Source organism: Scyliorhinus canicula, chromosome 6 (genome assembly GCF_902713615.1).
Source record: "Scyliorhinus canicula chromosome 6, sScyCan1.1, whole genome shotgun sequence".
Lineage (NCBI taxonomy): Eukaryota > Metazoa > Chordata > Chondrichthyes > Carcharhiniformes > Scyliorhinidae > Scyliorhinus > Scyliorhinus canicula.
The window spans coordinates 44271516-44279971 of NC_052151.1; the positions used below are offsets into that span (position 1 = coordinate 44271516).

The 8456-nt window shown below is 49.2% G+C and overlaps 1 pseudogene; it reads right to left on the reverse strand.

The window, feature by feature from the left end:
• Positions 1–4698: 4698 nt before the first annotated feature.
• On the reverse strand, positions 4699–5084 carry LOC119966799 (annotated as a pseudogene).
• Positions 5085–8456: the final 3372 nt, after the last annotated feature.

Consider the following 8456-nt stretch of genomic DNA (forward strand, 5'->3'; position numbering starts at 1 on the left):
ATTCTGATATTTCCTATGCTGTCTTCTTGCATATAAAACGTGCCAAGTGGACAAATAACCAGAGGTCATGTACCCTCAGTGAGCCAGCCAGCATCTACAGGAGAGGAGAGAGGAGAGGAGGAGTAAAAGGTCATCTCAGCGTGTTCCATTTAGAACTCAGGCTCAGTCATAAAATGCAGGTTCCTTACTCAAAGCCTGCATGTTCTGAATGGGAAATGAAAGCAATGGACCTAATTTGCTGTACACATTCAATAATATGCAAACAATATTTGCAGATGAAGTAGATTATTTCAAAAGCCACCATGAAGATGTCCAAAGATGTGCAGGTTATGTGGATTGGCCATGATAAATTGCCCTTAGTGTCCAAAATTGCCCTTAGTGTTGGGTGGGGTTACTGGGTTATGGGGATAGGGTGGAGGTGTTAACCTTGGGTAGGGTGCTCTTTCCAGGAGCCGGTGCAGACTCAATGGGCCGAATGGCCTCCTTCTGCACTGTAAATTCTATTTTTTTTAAATCTATGAAAGATTTTTTCGATAACTTCATGCTTATTCAATGAGAAACAACATCACTAGCTAGCATTTCAGGCTGATAACCCTCTAAAGTGAAACTGCTGGGGATGTTTTGTGGGACATTTGGCTTGGTTACATTTTAGAATACATTGGTCTGATGCCTCTTGATGTGGGTTGATGGAAAAATGATTCAGATGATTCAAAGTTCTGAATTGTTTTTCTTTTGTGCATGTGCACGAACTTGTTGTTGTTCCATTCATGGTCACGTCAAATGTCTTGTCAAAGGAACATGTCGTTGGACCAAGAAACGGAAGCTTCCCCAATACCTTTCTGGGTGCATACATGAAGCAGCATAGTGCTGAATCATGCCGACTCAGGGAGGCCTCAGGCTCGTTCCATGTTACATGTTGAGTTAACTAATCTCAGCCAGGATTCTGTGAGTAAGGTTAGGTTTAGGCTTTGGTTGCTGTAGGAGCGTGGGTTCAAATAACACTGCTGCCAGAATTTCTCTTTGCACAAACGGTAGTGGAAATCTGGAACTGTCAACTCCAAGAGGCTGTTAAGGTTATGTCAGTTGAATGCTTGGTTTTTACTATCTAAGGTTATTAAAAGATATGGAAGCATGATGTGTGTTTAAATACAGATCAGCAATGATCTACTTGAATGGTGGAACAAACTTTACTTGGTCTGGTGGTCCGGGTGATGGCAGCAGATTTTTGGGCACCGGGTCCAATGGGGATCCAGCAGAGGATTTAAAAAGGGCAATGGCAACTCCTTGAAGGCTGCCAGGATTTGGGAGGAGCATTAGGGAGCTACCCAGAAGAGACAGGTTGGGCGCGATTCTCCGCTCCCCACGCCGGGTGGGAGAATCGCGGGAGGGCCGGGTGACTCATGACACGCCCCCCTGGCGCCCCCCGCGATTCTCCCACCCCCCGCGCGGAAGAATAGCCGCTCGCCGTTTTTCACGGTGACCGGCGATTCTCCGACCCGGATGGGCCGAGCGGCCTGCCGTTCGCGACCGGTTCACGATGGCGGCAACCACACCTGGTCACTGCCGTCGTGAACATGGCACCAAAAGCTGGATAGAAGCTTGTGGGGGGCGGAAAGGGGAGTGAGCACCACGGCTGTGCTCGGGAGGGGACTGGCCCGCGATCGGTGCCCACCGATCTTCGGGCCGGCGTTTCAAAGTGACGCACTCTTTCCCCTCTGCTGCCCCGCAAGATCAAGCCGCCACGTCTTGCGGGGCAGCGAAGGGGAAGACAGCAACCGTGCATGCGTGGGTTTGAGCCGTCAGCCGTCGTGACGTCAGCTGCGCATGGGTGGGTTGGAGCCAGCCAACCTGTGCATGCGTGGCTGACGTCACTTTGGCGTCGCCGTCGCGTCACTCTCGGCGCGCCGCCTTGACGCTTGCGTCAAGCTTGACCCGGCGGCCGAGATTTACGGAGCGCCGCTCCTAGCCCCCCGGGTGGGAGTGAATAAGGTGAGAGGAGCGGCCTCCGAGGCCGTCGTGAAACTCGGCCGAGTTCACGACGGCCTTCCCGATTTTTCGCGGGAGCAGAGAATTCCGCCCGTTGACTTTCCACTTTGCAGGAGTCATCGCCTCAGTAATGGAATATTCGGCACTTGCCTGGGTGTGTGCAGCTCCAACAATACTCAAGAAACTTGACAGCACCTGGAACAAAGCATCTCACATGATTGCTAGCCCCTCCACAAATATTCAATCCCTCCACTACCGACGAACAGTAGCAGCAGTATTTACTATCTACATGATGCACTGCAGGAATTCACCAAGCTTCCTTCGGCAGCACCTTCCAAACCCACAACTACTATCATCTAGAAGGATAAGAGCAGCAGATACCTGGGAACCCCACCATCAGGAAGTTCCCCTCCAGGACACTCACCACCCTGACTTGGAAATATATCACCGTTCCTTCACCGTCGCTGGGCCAAAATCCTGGAACTCCCTCTCTAACAGCACTGTGGATGCACCTACACCTGAGAGGCTGCAGTGGTTCAAGAAGGCAGCTCAAGGACAACCTGGGATAGGCAATAAATGCTGGCCTAGCCAGTGACGTCCATATCCCGTAAGTGAATTTATAAAAAAGATAGTGGCCTCATTTGGCCTATGGCAGGAAGGCTGTATTTAATTCTTCCTGCCATGGACTAGGAAAAATTGGGAAGTCTCTGACCTGAGCTTTTTTGGCCCCATTAGACAGCACTTCTGCTGCCTCTATACCTGTTACCACGGGCTTCATTAAATTCCTCCCAACATTTCAGATCTATGACCTTTTTGTTAGGAAAAGAATGGTAATTTTAAGAGATTTGTATTGGTAAACATTAGAAATAAGGTACAATTTTAAGTGGGTTTAATTTAATGGCCCATAATTTCATGTCTTGTGCTGGTAAACGGAGAGCACATGCCACACATGCGGTCCTGGACTATGAGGAAACTCTGACGCATGGACATACACACTGAAAGCTCACTAAGTTTAAGAGGCTGGTTTAGCACAGGGCTAAAGAGCTGGCTTTTACAGCAGACCAAGGCAGGCCAGCAGCACGGTTCAATTCCTGTACCAGCCTCCCCGAACAGGCACTGGAATGTAGCGAGTAGGGGCTTTTCACAGTAACTTCATTTGAAGCCTACTTGTGGCTATGGCCGACGTGGAGGGAAACGAGTGCCCCCACGGGACAGGCCCGCCCGCGGATCGGTGGGCCCGATCGCGGGCCAGGCCACCATGGGGGGGACCCCCCGGGGCCAGATCGCCCCGTGCCACCCCCGCCCAGGGCCCGGAGCCTGCTCGTGCCTCCTGGTCCCGCCAGTAAGGGAGGCCAGCGGGACTGGCATTACAGCAGCGGGACTTCGGCCCATCCCGGGTCAGAGAATCGCCGGGGGGGCGCGGTTCCCGCCCCCGTCGAATCTCCGGTGCCGGAGAATTCGGCGGCCGGTGGGGGCGGGATTCACACCGCCCCCCCGCCGATTCTCTGACCCGGCGGGGGGTCGGAGAATCCCGTCCAATGTTTTTGAAATTCTTTTGCTGCAAGCGCTGTGCTGAAGCTGTTGAATGTGAAATCATTGGACAGCGTTAACTTGGCTGGCTTGCCCTGATGGTTGCCAAGTTTTTATGCTTGTCTCTTAGCACTTTTCTTCTTGTCCAGAGTCAGCGAGCAGAAACAGGAGACATCAGGGATGATTTTTTTAGGTGATTTAATCTTTTATAATCATTTATAAGATGTTTAAGATGCGACGGCACAGTGGCACAGTGATTGGCACTGCTGCCTCACAGCGCCGTGACCCAGGTTCAATCCTGGCTCTGGGTCACTGTCCATGTGCAGTTTGCACATTCTCCCCATGTCTGCATGAGACTCACCTCCGCAACCTAAAGATGTGCAGAGTAAGTGGATTGGCCACGCTAAATTTCCGCTTAATTGGAAAAACAAAATTAGGTACTTTAATTTATATTAAAAGAATGATGTTTACAACACACAGAAAGTGAAAGAAAGATATGTATATATTTTTTAATTTGTATTGTCAGGAGGCAGTTAATTCCATTAAAGAACTATAATGGATCGAGTGGTTTTGGAGTGTACGTAATAAGCTTTAGCTGAAGTACGTTTGGATTTTGCAATGCTTTTTATGCTGTGTTGTTTAAGGATCTCCCTGATGTGCTGTTGATCATTACCAGCTTCAGTGATTACTTCAAATGCTTTAGAAAAGTTAATACCATAGTTTTTTAAAATAAATTTAGAGTATCCAATTCATTTTTTCCAATTAAGGGGCAATTTAGTGTGGCCAATCCACCTAGCCTGCACATCTTTGGGTTGTGGGGGCGAAGTCCACGCAGACACGGGGAGAATGTGCAAACTCCACACAGACAGTGACCCAGAGCCGAGATCGAACCTGGGACCTCGGTGCCATGAGGCAGCAGGGCTTAACCCATTGCGCCACCGTACTGCCCCGTTAATACCATAGTTGATGTATGTAAGCTAATGTGAGCTCTCTCTCTGACAAGTATTGCAGAATTCAGTGCAGATTCAAAACCTGAGCTCATGTTACACCACCGCTGGTGCATCACACTTTTTTTTTTGAGAATCAATTGTTTATTTCACAAAAACGCGAAGTAAAAAACAAAAAAGGACGAGCATTTAAATAGTGGAACCGTGTGCAAAATGTTCGAGTATCAAGCATGGGTCAGTCTGTAATAATCAACTCATCCACTCCCCAGTCCTCGTAGCTTCCATCAGGCAGGTATCTTCGGATAATAATCAGAATTTTTCGTGCTTTCAGTTCCTTCATTGCGATCTGCAGAGGGTCTGTCTCCCCTTCCAACTCCACCATGACGGGTGCACACACCGCGCATTCCCAGCACCGGGGCTCTCTCGTACTTGGTCATGTACGAGGTGGTGATCCTTTTCTGATTGGCCTGCTCGCGTCTGCCGCGGGGAGAATCTCCACATTTTCACGGTCCTCCTCCTCCGCATGATCCAGATCGTCCATCCCCTCATCTTCATCGGCATCGTCAAAATCATCTCCATCAAAATTGTCCTCGTTGTCTGACATGGCGCCGACTGCTTGGCGACGGGCGATTGTAATGTGCATCACACTTTTACTTGGCTCCTTAAAATCACTGACGTTCTTTTGAGGTTTTGACTTAGGCGCAGGGATCATGAGAGAACAGTCAGGCTACATGTCTGCCTGGTGAGGAAGTGAATCAATTACCCATCCCTAAGAGTGTACAGGCAAAGGGCATCATACGAAATGATGTCAGAGTAGATGTGTTGCCAGGAGCCTGAACGACAGTAAGGAAGCAAGGGGTTGCCATTGCGAAATGTTGAAGGAAGATCTGCGGCGGGATTCTCCGCGAACCGGCGGGGTGGGACACTCCAGCACTGAGGAGTGGCGTGAACCATTCCGGCGTCGGGCCGCCCAGAAGGTGCAGAATCCTCTGCAACTTCAGGGGCTAGACCAGCGGCGGAGTGTTTGGCGCCACACCAGCCGATGCGGAAGGGCTAGGCGGCATGCCAACGGGCGCCGAAGGGACTCCACTGACTGGCGCGAGTTGGCGCATGCACGGGAGCACCAGCGTGTGCTGGCGTCATCCCAGCGCATGCGCAGTGGGGTTCTCCGCACCGGCCATGGCGAAGGTTGATAACAGGCCCACCCGCCTGTCGATGGGCCCCGCCGGTAAAGACCTGTTGTGATTTACGCTGGCGGGACCTACCGATAACGGGTGTCCACTCGGCCAATCACGGGCCGGAGAATCACCGGGGGGGGGGGGGGGGGCGTTCTCAGCAGCTGCCGACCAGAGCGCCACGATTCCCGCCCCCGCCAAAACCCCAGCGCCGGAGAATTCGGCAGCCGGCACGGCGGGATTCACGCCGCCCCCCCCGGCGACTCTCCAACCCGGCGGGGGATCGGACAATCCCGCCCCTGAAGCTGAACTCTAACTGCCGTCCTGCCTTAACAGCGAATTGAAACTCACAACAGCGCTGAATTTCTTTGCATTCGGGTCTATCAGCGTGATGTTAGTGACATATGTACAGTGACATATTGACAAATGTGAGGTTATCCATTTTGGTAGGAATAACAGCAAACGGGATTATTATTTAAACAATAAAATATTAAAGCATGCCGCTGTTCAGAGAGACTTAGGTGTGCTAGTGCATGAGTCACAGAAGGTTGGTTTACAAGTGCAATAGGTGATTAAGAAGGCAAATGGAATTTTGTCCTTCATTGCTAGAGGGATGGAGTTTAAGACTAGGGAGGTTATGTTGCAATTGTATAAGGTGTTAGTGAGGCCACACCTGGAGTATTGTGTTCAGTTTTGGTCTCCTTACTTGAGAAAGGACGTACTGGCACTGGAAGGTGTGCAGAGGAGATTCACTAGGTTAATCCCAGAGCTGAAGGGGTTGGATTATGAGGTGAGGTTGAGTAGACTGGGACTGTACTCATTGGAATTTAGAAGGATGAGGGGGGATCTTATAGAAACATTTAAAATTATGAAGGGAAAGGGCAGCACGGTGGCCTAGTGGTTAGCACAACCGCCTCACGGCGCTGAGGTCCCAGGTTCGATCCCGGCTCTGGGTCACTGCCCGTGTGGAGTTTGCACATTCTCCCCGTGTCTGCGTGGGTTTCACCCCCACAACCCAAAAATGTGCAGAGTAAGTGGATTGGCCATGCTAAATTGCCCCTTAATTGGAAAAAATAATTGGGTAATCTAAATTAAAAAAAAAAAAAACATTATGAAGGGAATAGATAGGATAGATGCGGGCAGGTTGTTTCCACTGGCGGGTGACAGCAGAACTAGGGGACATAGCCTCAAAATAAGGGGAAGTAGATTTAGGACGGAGTTTAGGAGGAACTTCTTCACCCAAAGGGTTGTGAATCTATGGAATTCCTTGCCCAGTGAAGCAGTTAAGGCTCCTTCATTACATGTTTTTAAGGTAAAGATAGATAGTTTTTTGAAGAATAAAGGGATTAAGGGTTATGGTGTTCGGGCCGGAAAGTGGAGCTGAGTCCACAAAAGATCAGCCATGATCTAATTGAATGGCGGAGCAGGCTCGAGGGGCCAGATGGCCTACTCCTGCTCCTAGTTCTTATGTTATGTTCACAGAATGCTGCAAAGACCTGCATTCATCAGGTAATGAATGCATTTTATTGTATGGAGTTGATTATTTTTGACATGCCCCTGTGAAGATGGAGAGGTCCATCACATTCTACAGGATTGCTGGTATCCCAAAAGTAATCAGGGTTGTCTATGAGACACATATTGCATTGAAGACACCAAGAAATGACATTGTTTCATTCATCAACAGGACGGGGCTCCATTCTTTATTTGCTATGATAGTGTGTGATGCACAAATGAGGATCCTCAGTTTAAATGCAAACAACCTGGGAGGTACCCATGACACATTCGTCCTTGAAAGCCCAATGTTACACCAGCCATAACAACACCACCAGAAATTACTGCTCAGCCCCAGACCATAAAAAACAACAGAGAGTCGTGAACACAGCCCAGTCCATCACGTGAACCCACCTCCCATCCATTGACTTTGTCTCCCTGGGGGCAGCTGTCCCAGTCAGCTGGTCACTGTAAGGAAAGGGATGGCGGCACAAAGTGGTTAGCACTGCTTCCTCACGGCGCTGAGGTCCCAGGTTCGAGCCCGGCTCTGTCCGTGTGGAGTTTGCACATTCTCCCCGTGTCTGCGTGGGTTTCGCCCCCACAACCCAAAAATGTGCAGAGTAGGTGGATTGGCCACGCTAAATTGCCCCTTAATTGGAAAAAATAATTGGCTAATCTAAATTTATTAAAAAAATAAATTTAAAAAAAGACTTTGTCTCCCTCCTGCTTGAGAAAGCGGGCAGCATAATCAAAGACCCTCCCACCTGGGTTATTCTGTCTTCAAACCTCTTCCACCGGGCAGGAGATACAGAAGTCTGTCAACACACATTAACAGGTTCAAAAAGAGCTTCTTCCCCACTGTTGCCAGACTCCTGAATGACCTTCTCTACTGAGCAGTACTACACTCCGTATGCTTCACCCGATGCCTGTGTCTATGTATTTACATTGTGTATTTATGTATGTCCTATTTTTCCCATGTATGGAACAATCTGTCTGGACTGTACACAGAACAATACTTTTCACTGTACCTCGGTACATGTGACAATAAACTAATCAATCAATCAAGGTAGAAATGCAAAAATGATAAACACAAATCAAAAAAATTAGATGTTACAAGGACAGTGACAGCTAAAAATAAAAAATCTTCGACGGCACTTTTTCACTCTTTTGACCAGTTCAGAGCCATCTTGTAACAGCAATTTAGGACTTTAAAAAAAATGTAAGTACCCAATTCATTTTTTTTCTAATTAAGGGGCAATTTAGCGTGGCCAATCCACCTGCCTGATGAACGTTCCAACTCCACCACCAGCCTTGTGCCTACGTCAAG